The following is a 27,300-nucleotide window of genomic DNA, read 5'->3' as shown; positions in this document are numbered from 1 at the left end:
GAGCCGGGAGTCGAACCCATGCCCTCTGACTCCAAAGCCCCGGCTCTTTCCACTGAGCCACGCTGCTTCTCCGAGTAGGGATTTACTTGCTGTCACTGACAGAATAGGGTGGATTTGGAGTATTGGGTTGGGGCAGGAGTGTCCACCTTAAAAATGTACTTCTACCGGGGACAAAACCGGTACGACCATAGAGGTACCATTCCAAATTCTTCCCAAGAGAGGTGAGGTCAGGCCGGAACAGAGTACAGGAACTCACGAGCTCAGCCAGCTGCTGCTTATTTACCATCAGGACCCAGAGAAAGGAAGCAGAGGTGACAGTCTGCGGGAGGAACCTGAAAATCTCTTCAAACTCCACTTCCCTGCTCAGGATCTCTTTCAGAAAGGTAGGATGAAACCTCTTGGGGGACTTCTGGAGCCTCAGTGTTAATCTTGAAAGTCATCCGTGAAATCTTAATCTATTCCTGCTGAGCTCGGTTTTGCCAGAGGGATGGAACAAAACAAAACAAAAATCTGAACATCAAATGCCCCTTATTTTGTCCTCCCAACTAAACAATCTTATGCTCCACATAACGTTTTCTCTACTTTATGGAGCTGTTTCCAAAACAGCTGTTTTCACAGGGTTAGAACCCATAGCCTCGTAGATTTGTTAGAATCAAAGCACAGGTATTTGTTTTTCAAATTCCCAACCCCCAGAGTTTGAAAAATACAATTTGGTGGTCGTGTGAAAGTGTTGGAGGCTTATTTTTGTTTGTTTTTAAAAAAGCAGGGTGTGGGGCTGGGGAAGGGGCTTGGTGAAGATAACAGCACACAAGTGCAAACGAACTGGCTGTTTTGTGATTTGCATTCCATGTGTGTGAAAGGAGCAGAAGTTGAAAGGGAATGATGGGGGTTTTTTTCCATAGTAATCTTATAACGTGTGTGCAAATGTGTAATATTTATTGCAGTTGTGTTTGGATGATGAAGTGAAAATAACGATGGCACACAATTTGCCACGTTGATTTGGGATTGGAGTAAATTAAAGGGAAATTGAATGGATATGCAGGAAGAAAAAAATTAGTATATGTACTATTATGTAAAATATGTGTTTCTTAAGCAATATTATAAATATATCCAAGCTAAGGTATCCAGGTCTGGGGTTTATACAGTGTTGTATAGTTATATAGTTACATGCTTATACAGAAGCAGCATGGCTCAGTGGAAAGAGGATGGGGTTGGGAGTCAGAGGTCATGGGTTCTAATCCTGGCTCTGCTCTATCACCTCTAGCGCTAAGAACAGTGCTTGGTACAAAATAATAATAATTTTGTTATTTGTTAAGTGCTTACTATGTGCCAAGCACTGTTCTAAGCGCTGGGTAGATACAAGGTAATCAAGTTGTCTCACATGGGGCTCACAGTCTTAATCCCCATATTCCAGATTAGAGAATTGAAGCACAGAGAAGTTAAGTGACTTGCCCAAAGTCACACAGCTGATAAGTGGCAGAGCCAGGATTAGAACCCATGACCTCTGACTCCCAAATCTGTGCTCTTAAAGTGCTTAACAAATACCATCATTATCATTATAGTAAGTGTGTAACAAATGCTTAATTACAAATGCATACAAATAGATGTTCCTGTGGGTGTGTTTATATTTGCAATTGTTTTCATATGGAACACAGACATAATAGAGTGAACACTGTGTATTACCTGAGTCGAAGCCACAGACAGAACTTTATCACAAGTCAGATTGCTTTTGCCTCCCAGGGTTCTGTTTAACCTGGGTTTTTCTATTGCCTAATTTGGTTGGAAAGCAGTTCTGATATTTATTGGACTACCATATTAATGGCTTGGGAAAGTAGAGGAGAAGCAAAAGGCACATTCCTGTCCATAGGGAGTTTATAATCTCAGGGATGAGGCAGGCATACAAAAAATTTAACAATAATGAGGGCAGGAGAAAGAACAAGCACCCTAAATAGATTATTCTGGGAAGACTTCCTGCAATTTCAGCCTGGAGAACCAGCAAGAAGTTAGTGATTTGAGAGTAACAGAGGATGAGTTTAGGGGGAGCCGGGAGTGCTATCTGCAGAATAGCATATGAAGAGAAGTGATATCTGAGGTGGAGAAAATTAGTAGGGTGTCTTGAAGCCAGTTATAAGGAGAACCTCTATACTTTAAGGTCCTTGTGGGGAGGGATCATGCCTACCAACTCTGTTGTCTTGTACTCTTCCAAATGCTTAGTACAGTACTCTGCACATAGTAAGGGCTCAGTAAATACCACTGGGTGGAGCAGAGTGTGGAGTAATATTTCAGGAAGATAATCGGGACAGCAGAATGGGGTATAGACTGAAGGGAGGAGTATCAGGAGCTACAAAAATCAGTGAGTAAACTAACTCTATAATCTCTCCACTTCTCTCCTTGACCCCTTGCAATCTGGCTTCCATTCCCTTCACTCCACACAAACTGCCCTCTCAAAGGTCACCAATGATCTCCTTCTTGCCAAATCCAATGGCCTCTACTCCATCCTAATCTTCCTCCATCTCTCAGCTGCCTTCGATACTGTTGACTTCCCCCTTCCCCTGGAAACACTATCCAAACTCGGCTTCACTGACATGGTCCTCTCCTGGTCCTCTTCTCTGGCCACTCATTCTCAATCTCCTTCATGGATCTCTTCTCTGCCTCCCACCCCCTAACTGTAGATGTCCCTCAAGGTTCAATTCTGGGTCCCCTTCCATTATCCATCTATACCCACTGCCTTGGGAACTCATTCGCTCTCATGGCTTCAACTACCACCTCAGTGTGCATGGATCTCAAATCTACATCTCCAGCCCTGGTCTCTTTCCCTCTCTGCAGTCTCACATTTCCTCCTGTCTTCAAGACATCTCTACTTGGATGTCCCACCAACATGTCTAAAACAGAGCTCCTTGTCTTAACCACCCTTATCTTAACATGGTTTTCCCTGTTCTTCCCCTGAAATCCCACCATCCTTCCTGTCTCTCAAGCCCATAACCTTGGAATTATCCTTGCCACCTCTCTCTCACTCAACCCACATATTCAATCTATCATTCTGTTATATAAATTCAATTGTATTTCATTCATTCAATTGTATTTATTGAGCGCTTCCTGTATGCAGGGCACTGTTCTAAGAAATTTATGTAAGTGCTGTGGGGCTGGGAGAGGGGATGAATAAAGGGAGCAAGTCAGTGTGACACAGAAGGAAGAGGGAGAAGAGGAAAGAAGGCTTGGTCCAGGAAGGCCTCTAAGAGAAGATATGCCTTCAACAGGGCTTTGAAGGGTGAGAGAATAATTTGCCTGTCAGATTTGAGAAGGGACAGCATTCCAGGCCAGAAGCGGGACATGGGCGAGGGTTCAACGGTCACCTTTATTCATTCCTCCCACCCCCAGCTCCATAGCATTTATGTACATAATTTATTTTATTTATATAAATGTTTGCACCCGCTGTAGGCTCTAAGCTTGTCATGGGCTGGGAATGTGTCTTTTCTGTCATATTGTACTCTTCTAAGTGCTTAGTGCAGTGCTCTGCACACAGCAAGGGCTTAATAAATATGATTAGCTGATATTATCTAACTGCAGTAATTATGAGTGTTGAACCAGGGAGTTGCTTACTTGGGTGTGGAGGAAGGAGAGAATCACGTGTTTGGGAGAACCCCCTGTACTCAATATTTGGGAGATACAGTACAGTGGAGTTGGTAGACAACAGCCCTGCTTATAAGGATTCTAGTCTCGACTTTCTCTCCTCTCTTCTAGAGGAGCAGGATGGCTTAGTGGATAGAGCGTGGGTCTGGGGGTCAGAAGGTCATTGGATCTAATCACACTCTTCTGTCTGATGTGTGGCCTTGGGCAAGTCACTTCACTTCTCTGTGCCTCATTTACCTCATCTGTAAACTAGGGATGAGGATTTATGAGCCCTGTGAGGGACAAGGACTGTGTCCAACCCGATTTGCTTGTATCTATCCCAGTGCTTAGTACAGTGTCTGGTACATAGTAAGCGCTTAACAGAGACCATAATTATTATTAATTTTCTCATTGAATTCTTCCAAGCTGGTTTCCACATGCTTCACTCCATGAAAACTGCTCTCTCTAAGGTGGTCAGTGACCTTCTTGTTGCCTAATCTACATAGCCTCAACACTGTACTAATTCTCCTCAACATCTCAGCTGCCTTTGACACTGTGTACTACCTCCTTTTCCTGGAAACATCTAGCTCTAGCTTCACCAGCACTGTACAACTCCTGGTTCCCTGCCCATCTCTTGCTGCTCCTTCTCAGTATCTTCTGTCTCTTTCACAGGCTTCTCTTTTGCCTCCCACCCTGTAATTGTGGGAGTCCCTCAAGGCTCAGTTCTGGATCCCCTTTCATTCTCCATCTACACCCACTCCCTTGGAGAATGCATTCACTTCCACAGCTTCCACTAGAATCTAGCTCACTGTAAATGATTTTTAAAACATATCTCCCCCCTTCTCTGCAGTCACACTCTCCTCCTGCTTTCAGGACATCTCTATGTGAATGTTCCACTGTCACCTCAAAATTAACACATCCAAAACAAAACTCACCTTTCCACCCAAATCCTATCCTTCCCCAGTCTTTCTCATCACTGTAAACAATCCCACCATCCTCCCTGTCCCACAAGCCTATAACCTTTGTGTTATCCAGGACTCATCTCTTTCATTCAACCCACATATCCAGTGTCAAATCCTCCCCACAGTGAGCTTACAGTCTAGAGGGGGAGGCAAACATCAATGTAAATAAATTATGGAGGTGTACATAAGTGCTATGTGGCTAAAGGAGGAGTGAATAAAGTGTGCAAATCTAAGTACAAGGCCAATGGAGAAGGGAGTGAGAGAAGAGGATTTGCACACTTTATTTAAGAGTGGCTAAAGTGCAAAGGGCTTAGTGAGGGAAAGGCTCTTGAGGGAAATATGCTTTTAACAAGTTTTGAATGTGGGGAGAGTGATCACTTGTTGAATATGAAGAGGAAGAGTATTACAGACCAGAAGCAAGACATAGGCGAGAGGTGGGTAGCGAGGTAAAACGAGATCAAGGTACTGTGAGTAGGTTGACAGAGGTGTAAAGTGTGTGGGCTGGATTGTAGCAGGAAATCAGAGAGGAAAGGTAATAATGTTGGTATTTGTTAAGCGCTTAGTATGTGCCAAGCACGGTAGGTAAGGTAAGAGGGGGCATGGTGATTGAAAGCTTTAAGGCTGATTGTAAGGAATTTTTGTTTGAAACTCTCTCTCTCTCTCTCTCTCTCTCTCTCTCTCTCTCTCTTTTTTGCATTGTCAGTGAACTTCGACTTGTTCCCTTAAGTACTTGGTATTCACCCAACTCGCAGCCTCACAGCACTTGTGTCCATATCCTTTAACCCTGATATTTCCCCTTTGTCCAACCTACTTCAGTGTCTCTGTCACCCAAGAGACTGTAAACTCCTTGTGGGCAGGAATCATGCCTGCTAACTCTATAGTATAATACTCTCACAAGTGTTTAGTATAATGCTTTTCACACAGTAAACGTTCTGTAAATACCACTGAGTGATTAAACCCTTTGCACCACCCAATGGTGATTCAATAATAATAACAATAAGGATGGTATTTGTTAAGTGCTTACTATGTGCCAAGCACTGTTCTTAGCTCTGGGGGAGATACTTTAGTGTCTGTCTTCTCCACAGGCATTGGACAGTGTCAGTAAAGCTAGAGCTAGATGTTTCCAGGAAAAGGAGGTGGTGCAGAGTGTCAAAGGCAGCTGAGAGGTTGAGGAAAGTGAGTATGGAGTAGAGGCTATTTAAATCAGGCAACAAGAAGGTCATTGTTGACTTTAGAGAGGGCAATTTTCAAGTAATTTCTCAAGGGCAAGGAGTCTGTTGATTGATTTTATTGTATTCTCAATCATTCATTCAATCAATCGTATTGAGCACTTATTGTGTGCAGAGCACTGTACTAAGTGTTTGGGAGAGTACAGTACAACAATAGACACATTTCCTGCCTATAGAAAGTTTACAGTCTGGGAGGGCGGCAGAGACAGACATTAATACAAATAAATAAATTACAGATATGTACATAAGTGCTGTGGGGCTGTGGGGGGGGGGGAACAAAGGGAGCAAATCAGGGTGAAACAAAAGGGAGTGGAAGAAGAGGAAAGGGGGGCTTAGGGAAGGCCTCTTGGAGGAGATGTGCCTTCAGTAAGGCTTTCAAGGTGGGGGAGAGTGATTATCTGTTGGATTTGAGGAGGGAGGGCATTCCAGAACAGAGGCAGGATGTGGGTGAGGGGTCCGCAGAGAGATAGATGAGATTGAGACATAGTGAGAAGGTTACCTTTATAGGAGTGAAGTGTGTGGCCTGGGTTGTAGTAGAGAGTAGCGAGGAGGTAAGAGAGGACAAGGTGATAGAGTGTTTTGCAGCGTGGCTCAGTGGAAAGAGCCCGGGCTTGAGAGTCAGAGGTCATGAGTTTGAATCCCGACTCTGCCACTTGTCAGCTGTGTGACTGTGGACAAGTCACTTAACTTCTCTGTGCCTCAGTTACCTCATTTGTAAAATGGAGATTAAGACTGTGAGCCTCACGTGGGAGAACCTGATTACCCTATATCTACCTCAGCGCTTAGAACAGTGCTCTGCACATAGTAAGCACTTAACAAATACCAACATTATTATTATTATTTATGTCAATGGTGAGTTTTTTGTTGATGTGGAGTTGGATGGGCAACCACTGGAGTTTTTTGATGAGTGGGGAGCCATATCTAGAATGTATTTGAAGAAAAATGATCCAGGCAGGAGAGTGAAGTATTGACTGGAGTAGGGAGAGACAGGAGGCTGGGAAGTCAGCAAGGAGGCTGATTCACTAATACAAGATGGGTAGGATGAGTGACTGGATTAATGCAGTAGCAGCTTTGATGGAGAGGAAAGGGAGGATTTTAGTGATGTTGTGAAGGTGGGACCAACAAGATTTAGTGGTGGACTGAACATGTGGGTTGAATAATAATGATGGTATTTAAGTGCTTACTATGTGTCAAGCACTCTTCTAAGTGCTGGGGTAGATACAAGGTTATCAGGTTGTCCCATTTAGGGCTCACAGTCTTAATCCCCATTTGACAGATGAAGTCACTGAGGTACAGAGAAGTTAAATGACTTGCCCAAAGTCACACATCTGACAAGTGGCGGGTCTGGGATTAGAACCCATGACCTCTGACTGCCAACCCCATGCTCTTTCCACTAAGCCACATTGTTTCTCTACATGAGAATGAGAGAGAAGAGTCAGAATAATGCCAAGGTTATAAGCTAGTGAGACAGGAAGGATGGTGGTGCCATCTACAGTGATGGGAAAGTCAGGAAGAGGACAGGATTTAGGTGGGAAGATAAGGAGTTCTGTTTTGGACATATCAGGTGAAAGAAGGACATCCAAGTCGAGATGCCTTGAAGGAAGGAGGAAATGCGAGACTGCAGAGAGGGAGAGTGATCAGGGCTGGAGATGTAGATTTGGGTATCATTGGCATAGAAGTGGTAGTTGAAGCCATGGGAGTGAATGTATTCTTCAAGGGAGTAGATTTAGATGGAGAATAGAAGGGGACCCAGAACTGAACCTTGAGAGATCCCCACAGTTAAGGTGTGGGAGGCAGAGGAGGAACCCACAAAGGAGACTGAGAATGAACAGCCAGAGAGATAGGAGGACAACCAGGGGAGGATAGTGTCAGTGAAGCCAAGATTGGATAATGTATCCAGAAGAAAGGGGGGTGGTGGCGTCGACAGTGTTGAAGAGAAGGATTAGAGTGGAGTAGAGGCCGTTGGATTTGGTAAGGAGGAAATCATTGGTGAACTTTGAGAGGGTTGTTTCTGTAGAGTGAAGGGGACGGAAGCCGGATTGGAGAGGGTCAAGAAGAGAATTGGAGGAGAGGAATTTGAGACAATGGGGTAGACAGCTCACTCAAGGTGTTTAGAGAGGAATGGAAGGAAGGAGATGGGGCGAACTGGAGGGAACTGTGAGGTCAAGGAGTATTTTTTTAGGGATAAGGTCGACCTGGGCATGTTTGAAAGCAGTGGGGAAGAAGCCGCTGGAGAGTGAACAGTTAAAGATGGCTGTTAGGAAGGGAAGAAGAGAGGGGGCAAGAGTTTTTGATAAGGTATGAAGGAATGGGGATGATTGGGCAGGAGGAGGGTGTAGTTTTTGAGAGGAGGCAGGAGATCGCCTCTAGAGATACTGCCGGGAAGGATGGGTAGGTTGAAGGGAGGCCGGAAAGAGGAGGGACTGAGGAGGGGCAGGGGTGATTTTAGAGAGCTCACTCCTGATACTACATTAAGGAAATTGACAATAAATGGCCAGGTCATTGGGGACAAGGAATGGGGGAGGCAGGGAGACAGGGGGCCTGAGGAGGGAGTTGAACATCTGGAACAACTGGCGAGGGCAATGGGTATGTGTGTCCATAAAGGTGGAAAAATTATTTTTCTGGCCAGAGTTAAAGCACGCAAGGATAAACTTGAAATGGATGAGGTGGGCCTGATATTTAGATTTCCTCCAGCAGTATGCTGCAGTTTGTGCATAAGAGCAAAGAAGGCAGGCTGTGTAGGTGATCCAGGGCTGTGGCTAGTAATGAGATGTTCTTCCCCTTGATTCTATTTATTGCCATTGTTCTTGTCTGTCTGTCTCCCCCAATTAGACTGTAAGCCCGTCAAAGGGCAGGGACTGTCTCTATCTGTTACCGATTTGTACATTCCAAGTGCTTAGTACAGTGCTCTGCACATAGTAAGCACTCAATAAATACTATTGAATGAATGAATGGTATGAGAATGACAGGGGGATAAGGGAGCTAGTGAGTTGAGTTCAGTAGAGAGGGTGGTGATGAGGGTGCCAATTTCATCATCAAGGCAAAGTAGTTTGGATATGGAGGCTAAGTGGGACAGGATGAGTTGAGAAAATTGGATGGGGATTGTATACTCTCCCAAGTTCTTAGTATAGAGCTCTGTCCACAGTAAGCTCTCAAGACTGATTGGAGGACTTAGAGTGAATTGAAAGAACTGAAATAAGAACTGAAAGAGAGTGAAGGATGGGCCTTCTAAATTTTGGGCCTTCTGGAACAGGCATAGTGAAATTGAAATGTTAATAATAATAATAATGTTGGTATTTGTTAAGCGCTTACTATGTGCAGAGCACTGTTCTAAGCACTGGGGTAGACACAGGGGAATCAGGTTGTCCTACGTGGGGCTCACAGTCTTAATCCCTATTTTACAGATGAGGTAACTGAGGCACAGAGAAGTGAAGTGACTTGCCCACAGTCACACCGCTGACAAGTGGCAGAGTCGGGATTCGAAACCATGACCTCTGACTCCAAAGCCCGGGCTCTTTCCACTGAGCCACGCTTCTTATCAGATAGGGGAAAAAGGAAAAAATAGGACGTAAGTGCTGTGGTGATGAAGGTGGGGTGAATACCATGTGCTTAAAGTGTACAGATCCAAGTGTGTTGATGTTGCAGAAGAGAGAGTTTCAAACAAAAACTCCTTACCACCAGTTTCAAAGCCCTAACCTCCCTGATTTTGTACTACCACCGAGCCTGCACACTTTGCTCTTCTGTCAACCTACTCACTGTATCTCAATCTCGTCTATATTTCTGCCAGCCTCTTGCCCACATCCTGCCTGTTGTCTGGGACGCCCTTCTCTTCATATCGGACAATCGCTCTCCCCACCTTCAAAACCTTTTCTGAAGGCACATCTCGATGATGAAGAGACCTTCCTCAACTAAGCCCTCTCCTCTTCTCCCACTCCCTTTTACATCACCCTTGCACTTCAATTTGCTCTGCCCCTTTCCCTGCCCCACAACACTTGTGTATAATTGTACATATTTATTATTCTATTTATTTTATTAATGATGTGCATATATCTATAATTCTATTTATCTATTTTGATGCTATTGATGCCTGTCTACTTGTTTTGTTTTGTTGTCTCCTCCTTCTAGACAGTGAACCGGTTGTTGGGTAGGGATTATCTCTATCTGTTGCCTAACTGTACTTTTCAAGTACTCTGCACACAGTAAGTGCTCAATAAATATGATTGAATGAATGAATGAATTTGCACCATTCATTCAGTCATATTTATTGAGTGCTTAGTGTGTGCAGAGCACTGTATTGTATGCAGAAAGTACAATATAACAATAGACACATTCCCTGACGAGCTTACAGTCTAGAGGGGAGGACGAACATTAAATAAATTACAGATATGTACATAAGTGCTGAGGGACTGTTTGGAGGCGGAGGGGAAGGAATAAAGGGAGAGCGGATGATGCAGAGGAGAAAAGGAAGGCTTAGTCAGGGAAGGCCTCTTGGCCCTTTATTCACCGCCCCCCTTCAGCCACACAGCACTTATGTACATATCTATAATTTATTTAACAATAGGGATTGGAAAGTAAGGAGAAGAGTACTCCTCAAGGAACTCCAGTAGTTGTCCATCCACCTCCGCATCAAACAAAACTCACCACTGGCTTTAAAACACTGTCACCTTGCTTCCATCTACCTCACCTTGCTAATAATAATAATAATGTTGATATTTGTTAAGCACTTACTATGTGCAGAGCACTGTTCTAAGCGCTGGGGTAGATACAGGATAATCAGGTTGTCCCACATGAGGCTCACAGTCTTCATCCCCATTTTTACAGATGAGGTAACTGAGGCACAGAGAAATTAAGTGACTTGCCCACAGTCACACAGTTGGCAGGTGGCAGAGTCCGGATTCGAACCCATGACATCTGGCTCCCAAAACCGGGCTCTTTCCACTGGGCCATGCTGCTTGCTACTCTCCTTCTACAACCCAGCCCACACACTTTGCTCCTGTTATGCTAAACTTCTCACTGCACCTCGACCTTGCCTATCTTGCCACCGACCTTTCACCCACATCCTTCCTCTGGCCTGGAATGCCCTCCCTCTTCAAATCTGACAATAACCCCTTCCCCCCACCCCCCTTGCAAAGCCTTATTGAAGGCACATTTCCTCCAGGAGGCCTTCCCTGACTAAGCTCTCCTTTCCTCTTCTCCCACTCCCCACATCCTTCCTCTGGCCTGGAATGCCCTCCCTCCTCAAATCTGACAATTACCCCTCTCCTTCCCCCACCCAATTCAAAGCATTATTGAAGGCACATTTCCTCCAAGAGGCCTCCCTGACTAAGTCCTCCTTCCCTCTTCTCTCATTCCCTTCTGCGTCACCCTGACTTGCTCCCTTTATTCATCCCCCCTACCAGCCCCACAACACTTATGTACATATTGGTAATTTTTATTTCTTTTAATGTCTGTTACCCCCCCTCCAGACTATAAGCTTGCCGTAGGCAGGAAATATCTGTTTATTGTTGTTTTTTACTCTCCCAAGCGCTTAGTACAATGCTTGGCCCATAGTAAATGCTAAAAAAATACGAGTGGATGAATGAATGACAGATGACAAGTTCAGTTTTGGATATGATGAGTTTGAGGTGCAGTGGGTATCCAGCTCGACATATCTGAGAGGCAGTGAGAAACACACCATTGAGTACCAGGAGAGAAGTAATCTACTTAGAGAAGATAGTTGTAAATATATGCTTGAATGAGCTCCCTGAGTGAATGCTGTGAGAATAATAATGAAAGTAGTAATTGTGGTATTTAAAGGCTTAGTTAATAATAACCATGTGCCAAGTACTGTAACTAAGGGCTGGGGTAGATAAAAGTTAATCAGGTGGACACAATGTTGCACACAGGACTTGCATTCTAAATAGGAGAGAATAGACAATGGATACTCCTCCCTGATCTCTCTGCCTCTAGCCCCTCCCCTCGCCAATCCATACTTCACTCTGCCATCCAGATCGTTTTTCTAAAAAATCGTTGCAGGCACATCTCTCCATTGCGCATCCATCTGTGCCTGAAGCAGAAAGCCCTCACCATCAGATTCACAGCCCTAAATCAATAGTTCTCACTACTTACTCTTGCTCCTTTCCCACCACAACCCCATCCTCACACTTCGCTCCTACCATCAACTCCTTGTTCACACCCTCTCTCCAGCCTGAAACTCCCTGCCCCTTCATATCTGATAGACTACACCCAAAGCCCTTCTCAACTCCTACCTCCTCCAGGAACCCTTCCCTGACTAAGCTCCCATCCCCCTCACTCTATTCATTCAATAGTATTTATTGAGCGCTTACTATGTGCAGAGCACTGTACTAAGCGCTTGGAATGTACAAATCGGTAACAGAGACAGTCCCTGCCCTGTGATGGGTTTACAGTCTAATCGGGGGAGACAGACAGACAAGAACAATGGCAATCAATAGAATCAAGGTGATGACTTTGCCTCCCACGCACTCAGGATTTAGGAACCCCACCCCCATCCCCATATTTTATACTTCCTTGCTTCCCATCTCTGTAATTTATTTATTTTAATGTCTGCCTCTCCTATTAGACAAGTTCGTCAAGGGTGGGGTTCATGTCTATCAACTGCACTGAATTCTCCCAAGCACTTAGTACAGTGCTCTATACAAGGTAAATGCCCAACAAATACCACTTATTGATTGTGATCTTATATTTTAAATGGTTTGTCTCTGTTCCTTTCTCTGTGTATAAGTCACACATGTATTTTCCAACACAGTCAATAAGGAAATGCAATACTTTGCAGTTAATGTTCAGTGGTAATCACATGTTGTTTTCAGGGCCACTTGTGACTGGTTGTTGTACGTATCTTTTACTCTATTTATATCCTCCTATGTTCTATCTGATTATGGCTTTTTCCAACTAATCAGCAGTGGGTGTGCATATCTCTCTCTCTCTCTCTCTCTCTCTATTTGTAGATATAGATATACACAAACACACACTAATTTAGCCTCTGATAATATTTTTGTTTTCCAAGTTATCACCCTTGTATATATTTTTTTCTCTCTCTCTACCTGGTCTTCAAATTCAAGGTTGATGTCTGACCACTGAATGCCTATATGAAAAGACCAGCATATACATAAAAGTGCATAGTATTTATTCTGCTTGCAGAACACTGTACTAAATCCTTGAGAGAAGATAAGATCTAGCCCCTGCCATCAAGAAGTTGGAAATTTAATGGGAGACACAAGGAGACATAAATTATTTTCAAATTGTGGGAGCAGGAGTGAATACTACCACATGGGTTTTCTGTCTCATGGGGGTCTTCAGGACACAACCCCTATGTTCCAGGGAAGCCTACTGTCTACATGAGGGGATTGGCTTTGAGGAGAATGTGCTTTTAGAGTGTGTTGCTATGTGTGATTCTAACACCCCTAACCACGATTTTTCTGATGTTTGTAAAAGCCCCACCATCTCTGCTGCACAGCAGGCTAATCTTTTGGCAGCCGTGGTTTCTCAACAGCACACCACTGTCATATTATTTGACTTAGACTTAAGCGGATCCTGAAAGTGTTTGTTTTGCCTACCCTGCCTAAGTTTATCCCACCTTCACTCACCATTTTACAACAGTTTTGGCATTATAATAATGTTGGTATTTGTTAAGCACTTACTATGTGCAGAACACTGTTCTAAGTGCTGGGGTAGATACAGGGTAATCAGGTTGTCCCACGTGAGGCTCACAGTTAATCCCCATTTTACAGATGAGGTAAATGAGGCACAGAGAAGTTAAGTGACTTGCCCACAGTCACACAGTTGACAAGTGGCAGAGCTGGGAGTCAAACCCATGACCTCTGACTCCGAAGCCCAAGCTCTTTCCACTGAGCCACGCTGGCACTAAGACTATCACACACATATTCTAACACTGTACCTGATGCAGTCACATTTGCACCTTTAGGATTGCTCTCCCAGTGGATCAATCAATCAGTGGTGTTTTATTGAATGCTTACTGTTATGCAGAGCACTGAGAGAGAACACAAGAGTAAGTAGATAGACATGGTCTCGGTCTCCATGGAGCCAACAGTTGAACGGGTTACAATTTCCCGACTGTCCTTTCATTTCCATTTCCGTCTAATTTCCTTACCATTTTTCCTTATGAAGCAGCAGTGTGGGGAAAGGGTGTTGGAGAGAATGTGCTCCCCTCTCTTGGACACCAACAGCTCAGCTTCCAATCGAAGGGAGGAACTGCATTCCCTTTGTATCCTCTACTTCCACCCCTCCCTTCTTCTTAACCTCTCCATTTGAATTCTTAATACATCAGTGGTATTTATTGAGCATTTACTGTGTGTAGAACACTTTACTAAATGCTTGGGAGAGCCCAATACGACAGAGTCAGTGGACACGTTTCCCTGCCCTTGACGAGTGGCCCCTTGCCAAGGCCTCAGCATGTCTTCATAATTGGGATTCAGGGCCTGGCTCAATCTAGCAAGTAGAGATCCTGTACTGCCATCTGCTTTTAGGTGCTTCTTTTAAATGCCACTGGTGAAACTGCTAAAGAAGCTACAAGTCCAAAGATTCAAGTCGCAAAGAATTGGAAAGAATCTTTGTCCTATAAGCTTTCAAATAGACCTAGAACTTTATACTCCATGGACACTGCATTCTGACGATCAGAGCTTACACATTATTATTACCATTATTATTTAAGCACTTACTATGTTAGATTGCAAGCTTCCTGAGGGACAGGGACTGTGTCTAATTTCCCACTGTGTATCCTCTCCCAATGCTAAGTAAAAGGCTCTGCAGTCGGTAAGTGCTTAAATACTGTTCGTACCATGGGCCAAACACAGGGGTAGATACAAGCAGGATTCCCTATCAGTCATTCATATTTATTGAGCGTTTACTGTGTGCAGAGCATTGTACGAAGACCTTGAGAGTACAACACAATATGACATATTCCCTGCTCAAAATGAGTTTAGTCCCATGTGAAGCTGATAATCTAACAAAATTTAGTGGTAGCTTTCAATTAACCACTAATATTTTCTGAGTGCTTACTCTGTGCAGAGTTAAGCAGCTGGGAGAGTACAGTAGAGTAAACACGAATGAGTCTACTAGCTCTGAATGTCTTTGCCAATGGGTCAGATTTCCCTAGCAGGTTATTCTGTGGCTTCCAGGTAAGGATGTGCAAAAGAAAGATGTGTGTTTTGCTTGGGCCAGAGATGGAGATGATTTACTGTGATCTGCTCAACATTGATACACCATCACTGCCTTGCCACCACTGGAGGTCCTGCTGGCTTTGACAGTTTCCCCGTTTCAGCTTCTATGGCTGTCCGATCGTATGTATTGATTGCTTATTGTGTGCAGGGCACTGTATTAAACTCTTGGGGGAGAGTACATTTCAACAATATAACAGACATTCTCTGCCCACAGTGAATTACAGTCTACTGGATACCATAGCATTGTGGACCGGCAGAGATGGAGAGGCTGATAATAACTGTGGTATTTTTTAGGCATTTACTGTGTGCTAAGTTTAGTGCTGGGTAGATTTAATGCAGTCGTATTTGACACAATCTCTGCCCACATGGGGCTCACAGTCTAAGTGGGAGAGGAATTTTACCTCATTTTGCAGATGAGGAAGCTGAGACACAGATAAATCAAGCGACTTGAAGAGGTGGGATTAGAACCTAGCAGTCTTGACAATTTCCCGGCCACGCTGCTTCCCCTGCCCAGGATTATCCAGTCTTTCCACCCGAGGGAGAAGTGGGACTGTGTTAGCAGCCCGCAGGAGAGAAGAGGAAGGCAAGTAACTGACTTTATCCCCCCAGGCCAGCTTTGCAGATCTGTTTTCCAGGGAGATAGGGCTGTTGGGGGCGGAATGAGGATTAGATTAATGTCCTTGATGGCCACTGACTGCCTAGAGTCATTTCTGAACCCGAAGGTCCAAAGGAGACGATCGTGATGGTCGTAAAATCAGACCTCTCTCCCTTGCTTTCACTGTGCACCCAATAGCTCTCGATGCATATTGTTTGTGCAGGTGCATATGAGGAAGCTGAAACAGGTTTCACTTAGAGCCAGCCTAAAAAAATGAAAAGAAAAAAAATTATAAAGGGTCGCTTCTTGCTAAATATTCTCACTAGTACTTATCTCATTATGTATATGGTTTGTGTTTTTTTTTTCTTGATTGTCAGGGTGATAAAACATTGGGAATATTCCTGAGGGGATAGAGTTGCTCTCACTGGAGAGCTTTTAAAAAAGCATAAACAATCATTCAGTCGTACTCATTGAGTGTTTACTGTGGGCAGAGTACTGTACTAAACTCTTGGGAAAGTAAAGTAGAGACAGTCCCTGCCCACGATGAATTCATAGTCTAAAGGATTAGACTGTGAACGGGACTATTATCCCGTTTAGACTGTGAGCCCGTCATTGGGCAGGGATTGTCTCTATCTGTTGCTGAAATGTACATTCCAAGCGCTTAGTACAGTGCTCTGCACATACTAAATGCTCAATAAATACTATTGAATTGAATGAATGACTAAAGGAGACTGAAGTTTGACGATATGAAGCGTGACTAGTTTTCCAACAGAAGGTAAGTGTGTTGCGTGTGTACCTGTAGCATACCATACGATTGTAAGCCTTGAATCGGATATTGGTAGATTTTTACCTGTGTAAGTGCGTGGTTTTAGCAGCTCAGGCAAAGACAGAGTCTGGGATTAATAATAGTAATAATAATAATGATGGTATTTGTTAAGCACTTACTATGTGGCAAACAGTGTTCTAAGCGCTGGGCCTGAAGCAGCATGGCTTAGTGGAAGGAGCCCAGGCTTGAGAGTCAGAGGTCTTGGTTTCTAATCCCAGCTCCACAATTTATTCATTCATTCAATCATATTTATTGAGCGCTTACTGTGTGCAGAGCCCTGTACTAAGCGTTTGGAGTGTAAAATTCGGCAACACATACAGTCCCTGCCCAACAACGGGCTCACAGTCTAGAAGAGGGAGACAGCAAAACAAAGCAAGTAGTCAGGCATCAATACCATCAAAATGGATAAATAGAATCATAGATATATACACATCATTAATAAAATAGAGTGATAAATAAGATATACAAATAGACACAAGTGTTGTGGGGAGGGGTAGAGCAGAGGGAAAGGGAATGAGGAGGGGAGGAGGGGCAGAGGGAAAGGGAGGGTTCAGTCTGGAGGAGGTGCCTTGTCTGCTGAGTGACTTTGGGTGTGTCACTTCACTTCTCTGCGCCTCAGTTAACTCATATGTAAAAAGGGATTAAGATTGTGAGCCCCAAGTGGGACAACCTAATTACCTTGTATCTACCCCAGCGTTTAGAACAGTGCTTGGCACATAGTAAGCACTTAAATGCCATGATTATTATTATTCTTATACAGGTAATCAGGTTGTCCCACGTGGGGCTCACAGTCTCAATCCCCATTTCACAGATGAGGTAACTGAGACACAGAGAAGTGAAACGATTTGCCTAAGGTCCCACAGCAGACAAGTGGCAGCCCCGGGATAATAATAATAATAATAATAATAATAATAATAATGATGGTATTTTTTAAGCGCTTAATATGTGCAAAGCACTGTTCTAAGTGCTGGGATAAGAACCAGCCCGTGGTTGGCTAGGGATTATCCCTATCTGTTGCCGAACTGTGCTTTCCAAGCGCTTAGCACAGCACTCTGCACCCAGTAAACGCTCAATAAATATGATTGAATGAAGGAATTAGAACTCACGTCCTCTGACCCCCCAAGCCCGGGATCTTTCCACCGAGCCAAGCCGCTTCTCTGTCTAGTACCTAGATTCAGTTATGTGGTCGGGGACAGGTAGAGCTGGGCTCTGCCCAGGGTAACCACCGGGCAAAGGTGGTCGATGATGATGATGATGGTGATGATTAGAGATGATTAGAGAAGCAATGTGGCTCAGTGGAATAAATACGGGCTTGGGAGTCAGAGGTCTGAGTTCTAATCCCTGCCCTGCCAGTTGTCAGCTGTGTGACTTTGGACAAGTCACTTCACTTCTCTGTGCCTCAGTTACCTCATCTATAAAAGGGGGATGAAGACTGTGAGCTCCAGGTGGGACAACCTGATCACCTTGTATCGCCCCACCACCCCTAGCACTTAGAACAGTGCTTCGCACGTAGTAAGCCCTTACGTGGCTTAGTCGAAAGAGCATGGATTTGGGAGTCAGAGGTTGTGCGTTCTAATCCCGACTCTGCCACTTTCCTGTTGTGTGACTTTGGGCAAATCACTTAACTTCTCTGTGCCTCAGTTACCTCATCTGAAAAATGGGGATTAAAAAATGTGAGCCCCACGTGGGACAATCTGATTACCCTGTATCTACCCCAGCACTTAGAACAGTGCTCAGCACATAGTAAGTGCTTAACAAATACTGTATTATCATTATTATTATTAACAAATGCCATCATTATTATTATGATGATGATAAGTCCGGAGCTCATAAAAGATGCCCTCGCGTCTCCCCTCTCGTTGCCACCCACCGGTGCTGGGGCTTCTCCAGGACTCTGCCCCGTGGGCGCTGGAGCCGATGCCCGGTGCCCATCCCGCCCTCCCGGTTCCTGCCAGGGTAGGTAGCCGGTCGGGGGTTGGGGTCCGGAGACTGTGAGCCCGTTATTGGGCAGGGATTGTCTCTATCTGTTGCCGAATTGTACATTCCAAGCGCTTAGTACAGTGCTCTGCACAGAGTAAGCGTTCAATAAATGCGATTGAATGAATAAATGAAAAAAGGACCGGCTAGGACCGTGTCAGGGTGATGGGCGACGTTGGGCACCGGGGAGCGGCCGGGGGCATTCATTCAGTCGAATTTATTGAGCGCCTACTGGGTGCAGGGTACTAAGCGCTCGGGGCTGATCACTGGACGGGCTGGTCCTCGGTGGAGAGGTAAGGGACGGTGAGTAGGGAGGGAGCTCCGAAGTCGGGGCGGTGGATGCGAGTATTGATTATTATTATTACTTTTAGCAGCAAAAAAAGTCTCATGGGGCGGAGGATTTGGGTCCGCGGGGGCCAAAGTCTTGTCTCGTTTGGGGCTTGTTTTGTTTTGTACTGTTTTGTTTTGCTCTCTGTCTCCCCCCTTTGAAACTGTGAGCCCGTTGTTGGGCAGGGATTGTCTCTATCCCAATTGTACATTCTAAGCGCTTAGTACAGTGCTCTGCACACAGTAAGAGCTTAATAAATACTACTAAATGAATTAATGGATTCATGGCACCTAGGACACCTGGTGCCCATCTTCAGGACCCTCCCTCCCTCCCTCCCTCTGTGCCCTCCTGACCCTCGGACGGAAGGACCCGGGGTTGGTATTTGCATCTTGCCATCCACTTGCCAGCTGTGTGACTTTGGGAAAGTCACTTAACTTCTCTGTGCCTCAGTTACCTCATCTGTAAAATGGGGATTAAAACTGTGAGCCCCACGTGGGACAACCTGATTACCTTGTATCCCTCAGCGCTTAGAACAGTGCTTTACACATAGTAAGCGCTTAACAAATACCACCATTTTATTTTTTACACTGAAGCAGCGGGGCTCAGGGGACAAACCCCGGGTTTAGGAGTCAGAAATCGTAGGTTCTAATCCCGACTCCGCCACCTGTCATCTGGGTGACTTTGGGCAACTCACTTCACTTCTCGGTGCCTCAGTTACCTCATCTGTAAAATGGGGATTGTGGGGATTGGGACTGTGAGCCCCATGTGGGACAACCTGATTATCCCAGCGCTTAGAACACTGTTTGACACGTACTAAGCACTTAACAAATACCATAATTATTATTACCCCAGCGCTTAGAACTGTGCTTGGCACATAGAAAGCGCTTAAGAAATACCAGCATTATTATTATTGTTGTTGTTGAACGATTTGTGGAGCCTGAGCATTTGTGAGTGTGTGTTTGTGCGGATGTCTGTGTCGAGGGGGTGGTGCAGCTGGTAACTTTAGGTCACTTTTTCTTCCCCCCCTCCCCCCTGTACGACACGGCAGGATAAGGAGCCCAAGGAATTTATCTCTGATCAACTACCTCATGCATTAATTCAGTAGAATGTATTGAGCGCCTACTGTGTGCAGAGCACTTTACTAAGCGCTTGAGAAAGTACAACACAACAATAAAGTGTGACAGCCCTCACCCACGACGACCTCACAGTCTAGAGTAGCAGTGTAGGAAGAGCACGGTTTCGGGAGTCAGAGGACATGAGTTCTAATCCTGCCTCCGCCGCTTGTCTGCTGTGTGGCCTTGGGGAAGCCACTTCACTTCTCTGGGCCTCAGGTACCTCATCTGTCAAATGGGGATTAAGAGTGTGAGCCCCACGGGCGAGAAGCATGGTGGCTCAGTGGAAAGAGCACAGGCTGGGGAGTCAGAGGTCGTGGGTTCTAATTGCAGCTCCTCCGCTTGTCAACTGTGTGACCTTGGGCGAGTCTCTTAATTTCTCGGTGCCTCAGTTCCCTCATCTGTAAAATGGGGATGAAATCTGTGAGCCCTACGTGGGACAACCTGATTACCTTCTGTCTACCCCAGCGCTTAGAAGAGTTCTTGGCACATAGTAATAATAATAATAATGTTGGTATTTGTTAAGCGCTTACTATGTGCAGAGCACTGTTCTAAACGCTGGGGTAGATAGAAGGTAATCGGGATGCCCCACGTGGGGCTCACAGTCTTCATTCCCATTTTACTGATGAGGTAACTGAAGCACAAGAAGTTAAGTGACTTGCCCAAAGTCACACAGCTGACAAGTGGCAGATTCGGGATTCGAACCCATGACATCTGACTCCCAAGCCTTTTTCCACTGAGCCACGCTGCTTCTACCAAGCGTTTAACAAATACCAACATTATTATTATTATTATTGTTATTATTATTACCACCACCTTGCATCTACCCCAGGGTTTAGAACAGTGCTTGATACCATAGTAAGCGCTTAACAAATGTCATTATTTTAATTATTATTAGGGAGGTGCGGGGGGGAGGAGACAGATATTAATACAAATAAACATCAATACAAATAAATCAAATGACAAATAGATATATACATAAGAGCTGTGGGACTGGGGCTGGGTGGGGGGAGAGTAAAGGGAAGAAGTCACCATCTTCGCTACCCACTTGCCCATTTCTCCAAATTGCTGAGTAGTGAGGGGGAAGGGTCACCGCAGAGCCTCCACCGTCCGGGAGTCCCCCGCCCCCAGTCACATCCTCGCCTAATTAATAAAATCAAATTATTATTAATAATAGTATTTGCCAAGTGCTTACTATGGGCCTAGCGCTGTTCTAAGCATTGGGGTAGATAGAAGGTAATCGGGTTATCCCACTTGGGGTTCACAGACAACCTGTGGACCTCACAGCTTCACATCTATCTCAGAGCTTAGAACAGCGCTTGGCCCATAGAGAAGCAGGTGGCTCAGTGGAAAGAGCCCGGGTTGAGGAGTCAGAGGTCATGGGTTCTAATCCCGCTCCGTGACTTTGGGCAAGTCACTTCACTTCTCGGTGCCTCAGTTGCCTCATCTGGAAAAGGGGGATTAAGACTGTGAGCCTCACGTGGGACAATCTGATTACCCTGTAGCTCCCCCAGCGCTTAGAACAGTGCTCGACACATAGTAAGCGCGCAACAAATACCATCATTGTAAATCATTGTAAATCCCCATTTGACAGATGGCCCCGGGCCTGGCAGGGCCGTGGGAAGGGAGCTGGGAAGCTGAGGGGGTTGGTTCGGGTTTCTGGTGATGCAAGGCGCTCGGACCCCCCCTCCTCCCCTTCCCCGACCCCCCGAGTTTTCCCCGCGTCCTCTGCAGCCGAATGGGGGCGGAGGGGATCGGCTGATCGGGGCTCCAGGGGCCTCCAGTCCTTGGCTCCCACAGACCTCCCCCCACCCCCGGTTCTCTCGCCTCTCTCTGCACCCCCCCCAACTTTCCCGCACCCCAGATCCCAGGAGGGGGATCCCACCCACATCGGAGAGACGCTCGGGTCGTTGTGGGGACATAGGAGCCCTGATCCTGGACGATGGAGCGGGGCGGAGCTGTCCCTTGTCTCTCTTCTCCCTTCTCTTCTTCCTCTCCTCTTCCCCTTCTCTCCTTCCTTTCATCTCCCCTTTCTTTCCTTCCTCCTCTCTCCCCCTTCTTTCCTTCCTCTCCCTCTTCTTCTCCTCCCTTCTCTCCTTCATTTTCTCTCCTCCCTTCTTCCTCTCCTCCCTTCTCTCCTTCCTTTCCTCTCCTCTTCCTCTCCTCTCTCTCTGCTCTCCTTCCTCTCCTCCCTTCTGTCCTTCCTCTCTCCTCCCTTCTCTCTTTCCTTTCCTCTCCCCTTTCTCTTTCCTCTCCCCTCTCTCCTTCCTTTCCCCTTCTCTTCTTCCTCTTGTCTCCTCCCTTCTCTCCTTCCTTACCTCTCCTCCCTTTCCTCTCCCCTTCTCTCCTTCCTCTCCTCCCTTACCTCTCCCCCTTTCCTCTCCTCCCTTCTCTCCTTCCTTACCTCTCCTCCCTTTGCTCTCCCCTTCTCTTCTTCCTCTCCTCTCCCCTTCTCTCCTTCCTCTCCTCCCTTACCTCTCCCCCTTTCCTCTCCTCCCTTCTCTCCTTCCTTACCTCTCCTCCCTTTGCTCTCCCCTTCTCTTCTTCCTCTCCTCTCCCCTTCTCTCCTTCCTCTCCTCCCTTACCTCCCCCCCTTTCCTCTCCTCCCTTCTCTCCTTCCTTACCTCTCCTCCCTTTCCTCTCCCCTTCTCCCCTTCCTCTCCTCTCCTCCCTCCCCTATCCCCCTGTCTCCCCGGGGGTCAGTCCCTCCCTCACTGGGGCGAGGACCCCATCCCTTCTCCCCCCACCCCCCACCCCGGGTCTCTCCCCCCCTCACCCTGCCCTCGCCTCCCCTCTGCCATTTGAGTAACGGAGACGCTGCCCTCCTCTCCCACTCTTCTCTCCTCTCCTCTCTCCCCCCACCCTTCAACCCTTCTCTCCCCTTGCCCCGAGGCAGGACTCTCTTTCTGTCTCTCTCCTGATTGGGGGGCGGGTCTGGCTCATTCCCACGCCCCCCCAAGATCCCCGTCTTTGTGCGCAATTGGGGCGGGGGGAGAGAGAAAGTCCGGGCCCCGAGGAGCCGCCGGAGGCGGTGGGCGCTAACAAAGGGAAAAGAGGGGGACTGTGTGCTCGCCTCTCTCTCTCTGTGTCTGTGTCTGTGTGTGTCTGTGTGTACTGGGGGAGGGGGCATAAGGGGAGGGGACAGAGGGGTGTCGAAGGCCGGCGAGGATCCGCAGGCCGGGCAGCAGCCTCCGGGTCCGGCCCCGGGTCCGTCCTCCCGGCCCGGGCCATGTTGTCACCGCGCCAGCCTCCGCTCCAGCCTCTGCTCCAGCCTCCGCGCCAGCCCGGCTCCCGCCCAACGAGAGGCTCAGGGCTCGGTCACTCGGTCCAGCAGGACGGCAGGCCGGCCGCCCGCTCCGCCAGGGACTGAGTGAGTAGCCCCAGAGACCCCCGGCGGATAGCCCCCCCCCCCCCGCGACCCGCCCAAACGCATCCAAAGAAAAGCCGCAGGGTAAAAGAAAAAAAAAATAAAAACAAGACTCTCTCTCTCCCCCTACCTTCCCTCCCCTGACCCGCCTGGGACCTTTGGGGAGCCCAGAGTGTCCACGTCCGGAAAACCAAAAGGGTCGGGGGTCCTCTGGTCAGGTTTTGCTCTGTTCCAGGGAATCCATCCCGTCCCATCCCACCCCGTCCACCCCATCCCACTCCATCCCACCCTGTCCACCCCATCCCACCCCATCCACCCCATCCCATCCTACCCCGTCCACCCCATCTCGTCCCACCTCATCCCACCCCGTCCACTCCATCCCGTCCCACCCCATCCCACCCCATCCCTGATAGAGAAGCAGCGTGGTTTAGTGGCAAGAGCACCGGCTTGCGAGTCAGAGGTCATAGGTTCTAACCCCGGTTCCTTCACATAGCTGTGTGACTTTGGGCAAGTCACTTCACTTCTGTGGGTCTCAGTTCCCTCATCTGGAAAATGGGGATGAAGACTGTGAGCCCCACGTGGGACAACCTGATCACCCTGTATCTACCCCAGCGCTTAGAACAGTGATCAGAACACAGTAAGGGCTTAACAAATACCAACGTTTTTATTATGATTATTATCCCACCCGAGCGCCGGAGCCCTGCCATCCGTGGCTAGCCGGGGCATCCCGGAGACCGCTACCCCGAAGAGCCAGTCATGCACCTCTAGACGCCCACGTGCTCCCACAATAATTAGGTAGACAAGCCCCTGCTTGTTTCATCTTTCTGGCTGCCCCTTCAGAATCGCTTCTAATTGCTTCGAGGAAGGTGGTTTATTAGGAGCGGAGGCCACCCTTTGTTTTGCCGTGGCAAGTTCCCAACGGCAGAGGAAAATTAGGGGCGAAACCAAAATCATCCTCAAGAGTTCAGTCAAACACTTTGAACTTCCAGAGTCAAAATAGGTTTTGAGGGTGTTGGTTCCGCCGAGGCCTCTGGGTCAGAATGAACACGCGATTTAATTCTGGGTCTTTACATTTTGCTTAGAGCGTTTCCTAGAACGTAAAGGGGTGGGCAGTTAGTATTAATCAATTCCCAAATTGATTCTGCCCAGCACGCTATTGTTCTCACATCTTTGATGCGCAGAATGCATCTGAAAAATTTCAACATGTGTTCACGCTGTAAAAAGTGGTCTGCTTTGTGGATTTGGTAATAACTATTTCATCTTTCACACACGTGTATTTATAACACAAAACAGGCCACTTCGGGGTTCCTCTTTCAGTTTCTCTAGGCGAGTTAGGTGCTTTTAAAAGTTTTAAAGAACAGTCATCTCGGACTTTATTATTCAGGAGTACTGCGGTGACATTTTTAATTCAATACACTCTTATGGGAATGAAGTTTAGAGAGAAGAGAGGAGGAGAGAAACGGTCTTGCTGTGACAGTTTGTGAAGAGTGGCTATCAAAGAGTTAGATCATAGGAGCTCACAAATGGAATGGAGGTTTGAGCAATTATCTGCTTGAGTTCCTTCAGGTAGACAGCTCTAATGGATCGTTCAGGCCCCAAAGTAGGTTTTGGAGCCTGAATCATCTATTTGGATTGTCTATTTGAAGCTAATCAACTGGGTAATTGATCAATCTCCTGCTGCAGTGGGGCTGTGCTCATCCTGGCAGTGTCTGCAGTATTATTAATATTATTATTGCCATTATTATTATTACTGACAGTATGTTATTTTTACAAATGGTATTCATTGGTGTCAACTTTTGTAAATTGACAGATTGCAAATGAGATGACAGAAGGGACCGCAGGCTGGAAATCCCATACATTTAAAATTTAATTAATTTTAGGGTTGTGTAAAAATGCACTGATGGAAGTGTTTGTCTCTTTGCTCGTAATTTGAAGAGGAGTATGTAAACCACCAGTGTTAAAGACTAAGCATAAATTTCTGAAGTAAGTTATTAAAGTTATTAAACTTGAGGTTGCACTCAGAAGTATTTTGGTGCTTTGCTGATGCTAAACGTTTGTTCACTGGGGAAAAGAAATATTTTATTTTTAGCCTCAGATTTCCTTTGTTCACCTTTGGTCTTTTCCTGATGTATAATAATTTTTCTTTCCTCTCCTTGCCCCTCATCCCCCTCCATTTTCCCTCTATATTTGAATAGCCCCCCCAAATTGACATGGATGCTTTAGTTGGCTTTTTCATGACAGAACATCCTTGAAAAACAATAAACATCCTCTACTGTTCTCAACAGTACTTTGGAGAAAGTGTCTCTATTTGAGTACTCTGTAGCCAGCAGAGGGAGAACAAAGCATTGTTTTTTTTTTCTTTTTATGTGAGTCTGTCAGAACTAGTATCTACTTGTTCAGCACTTGGCAAAAGTATAGAAGTCGGAAAAACATGAAATATTCAGAATCCAGGTTTCATCCATCAGGGGCAAACCATTATTAAAGCATTTGGCTATGGATCTGTATCACTGAAGCATTGTCCTTCCTAAGTGTATCGACTTCAGTTCACTTCTCGTGTATCTTCAATCACTTTTCAGTTTTTTCTTTGTTATAAAAATGCCTATTTTTGTTCAATTGGCTCTCATTTCCAAGGCACTTTGATCCCTACAAACTCGTACACTAGATGTACGACCTGTTGCCGACTTGTTCATTCCAAGTGCTTAGTATAGTGCTCTGCACATAGTAAGTGCTCAATAAATACTATTGAATGACTATTGAATGAAAGATGTCTAGAATTATTTCAGTGATATTTGAGTAAAAATGAGAAATAATGAGGAAAACAGTCAGCTGGATCTTGGTGAGGCAGGCAGGTGCTGGACGCCCACCCCACCCCCCCATCATGTACTTCAGAGCCAGTTGATTTGGTCCCCCAGCTGCAAACTGCAAGCTACAAGTCACTGTTCCCAGAGATCGTTTGAGCTGGCCAGAAGAGAGTGGAATTCTGGGGCCAGGAGAACTGGGTCATTGAGACAAAAAACAGGGGATCCAGCTGTTGTTGGCATCTGGGGCAACAGCAGCAGCATGGTACCTCTCTTCTGAAGAGGAAGGAACTCTCTGGGCTTGGGTGAAGAGAGCTCAGCAATTTTTCCTTAGACTCCCAGTGTAGCACTGCCAGCACTTCCTGCTGTTCCAGGCTGGGCCTTAGGATGCTGATGAGGCAGTAGTAATAATAATAATGATGACATTTGTTAAGTGCTTACTATGTGTGAAACACTGTTCTAAGCACTGGGGGAGATACAAGGTAATCAGGTATCTAGGTAATCTACATGGAGCTCACAGTCTTAATCCCAGTTTTACAGACGAGGTAACTGAGGTACTGAGAAGTTAAGTGACTTGCCCCAAGTCACAGAGCTGACAAGTGGCGGGAGCTGGGATTAGAACCTATGACCTGACTCCCAAACCCGTGCTCTTTTCACTGAGCCACGCTGCTTCTAGTACTGTGTTCGGGCCCGGGAAAGCTCAACCCAACCACTCCCCAGCACACCACTGGATGCCCACCTTCCCTTGTCCTCCCAGCAGAAACTCAGAGCTCCAGCCAAATAAATCAGCAGGGGGGAATCAATAGTATTTATCGAGTGCTTATGATCCCTGCCTTCAAGGAGTTAGCAGTCTACCTGGAGACCAACATTAAAATAAAGGACAGTTAAGAGTAATAATCGAGTATAGGGATATGTACAAAAGGAGATGGGGTAGCAGAGTCCTTAAGGGATACACGTCCAGGAGGATAGGACTTCACCCAGCTCTGCCACTTGTCTGCTGTGTGACCTTGATCAAGTCACTTCACTTCTCCATGCCTCGGTTACCTCGTCTGTAAAATGAGGATTGAGGGGGTGAGCCCCACGTGGGACTGTGTCCCAACTCGATTTGTTTGTATCCACCCCGACACTTAGTAAAGTAACTGGTACAACATAGTAAGCGCTGAACAAATACCACTATTATTAAATGAAGAGGGGAGGGGGAATAGGCTGGGGAAATGAGCAGTTAGTTAGGGAGGCCCAGTGGAGGAGGTGGTATACTAGTGAGGCTTTGAAGTGGAGGAAGAGAGTGGTGGGCTGTCAG

The 27,300-nt window shown here is 46.2% G+C and overlaps 1 protein-coding gene across 2 annotated transcripts in view; it reads left to right on the top strand.

Moving 5' to 3' along the window:
• The first annotated feature begins 290 nt into the window (after positions 1-290).
• The window catches only part of ST6GAL1 (ST6 beta-galactoside alpha-2,6-sialyltransferase 1), a 215,678-nt gene continuing 188,668 nt past the window's right edge, over positions 291-27,300 (top strand). The window contains exon 1 of one of the 2 annotated variants that reach the window (XM_029059048.2): positions 291-383. The gene's annotated coding sequence lies outside the window, so the exon portion shown is untranslated. Of the gene's footprint in view, positions 384-22,690; positions 23,206-27,300 lie in introns of those variants that run through there. The other variant, XM_029059039.2, reaches the window with a different exon arrangement.

Source organism: Ornithorhynchus anatinus, chromosome 1 (assembly GCF_004115215.2).
Source record: "Ornithorhynchus anatinus isolate Pmale09 chromosome 1, mOrnAna1.pri.v4, whole genome shotgun sequence".
Classification (NCBI taxonomy): Eukaryota; Metazoa; Chordata; class Mammalia; order Monotremata; family Ornithorhynchidae; genus Ornithorhynchus; species Ornithorhynchus anatinus.
Note: the sequence above shows the minus strand (reverse complement) of the source record. Positions and strands in the feature narration are given on the sequence as shown.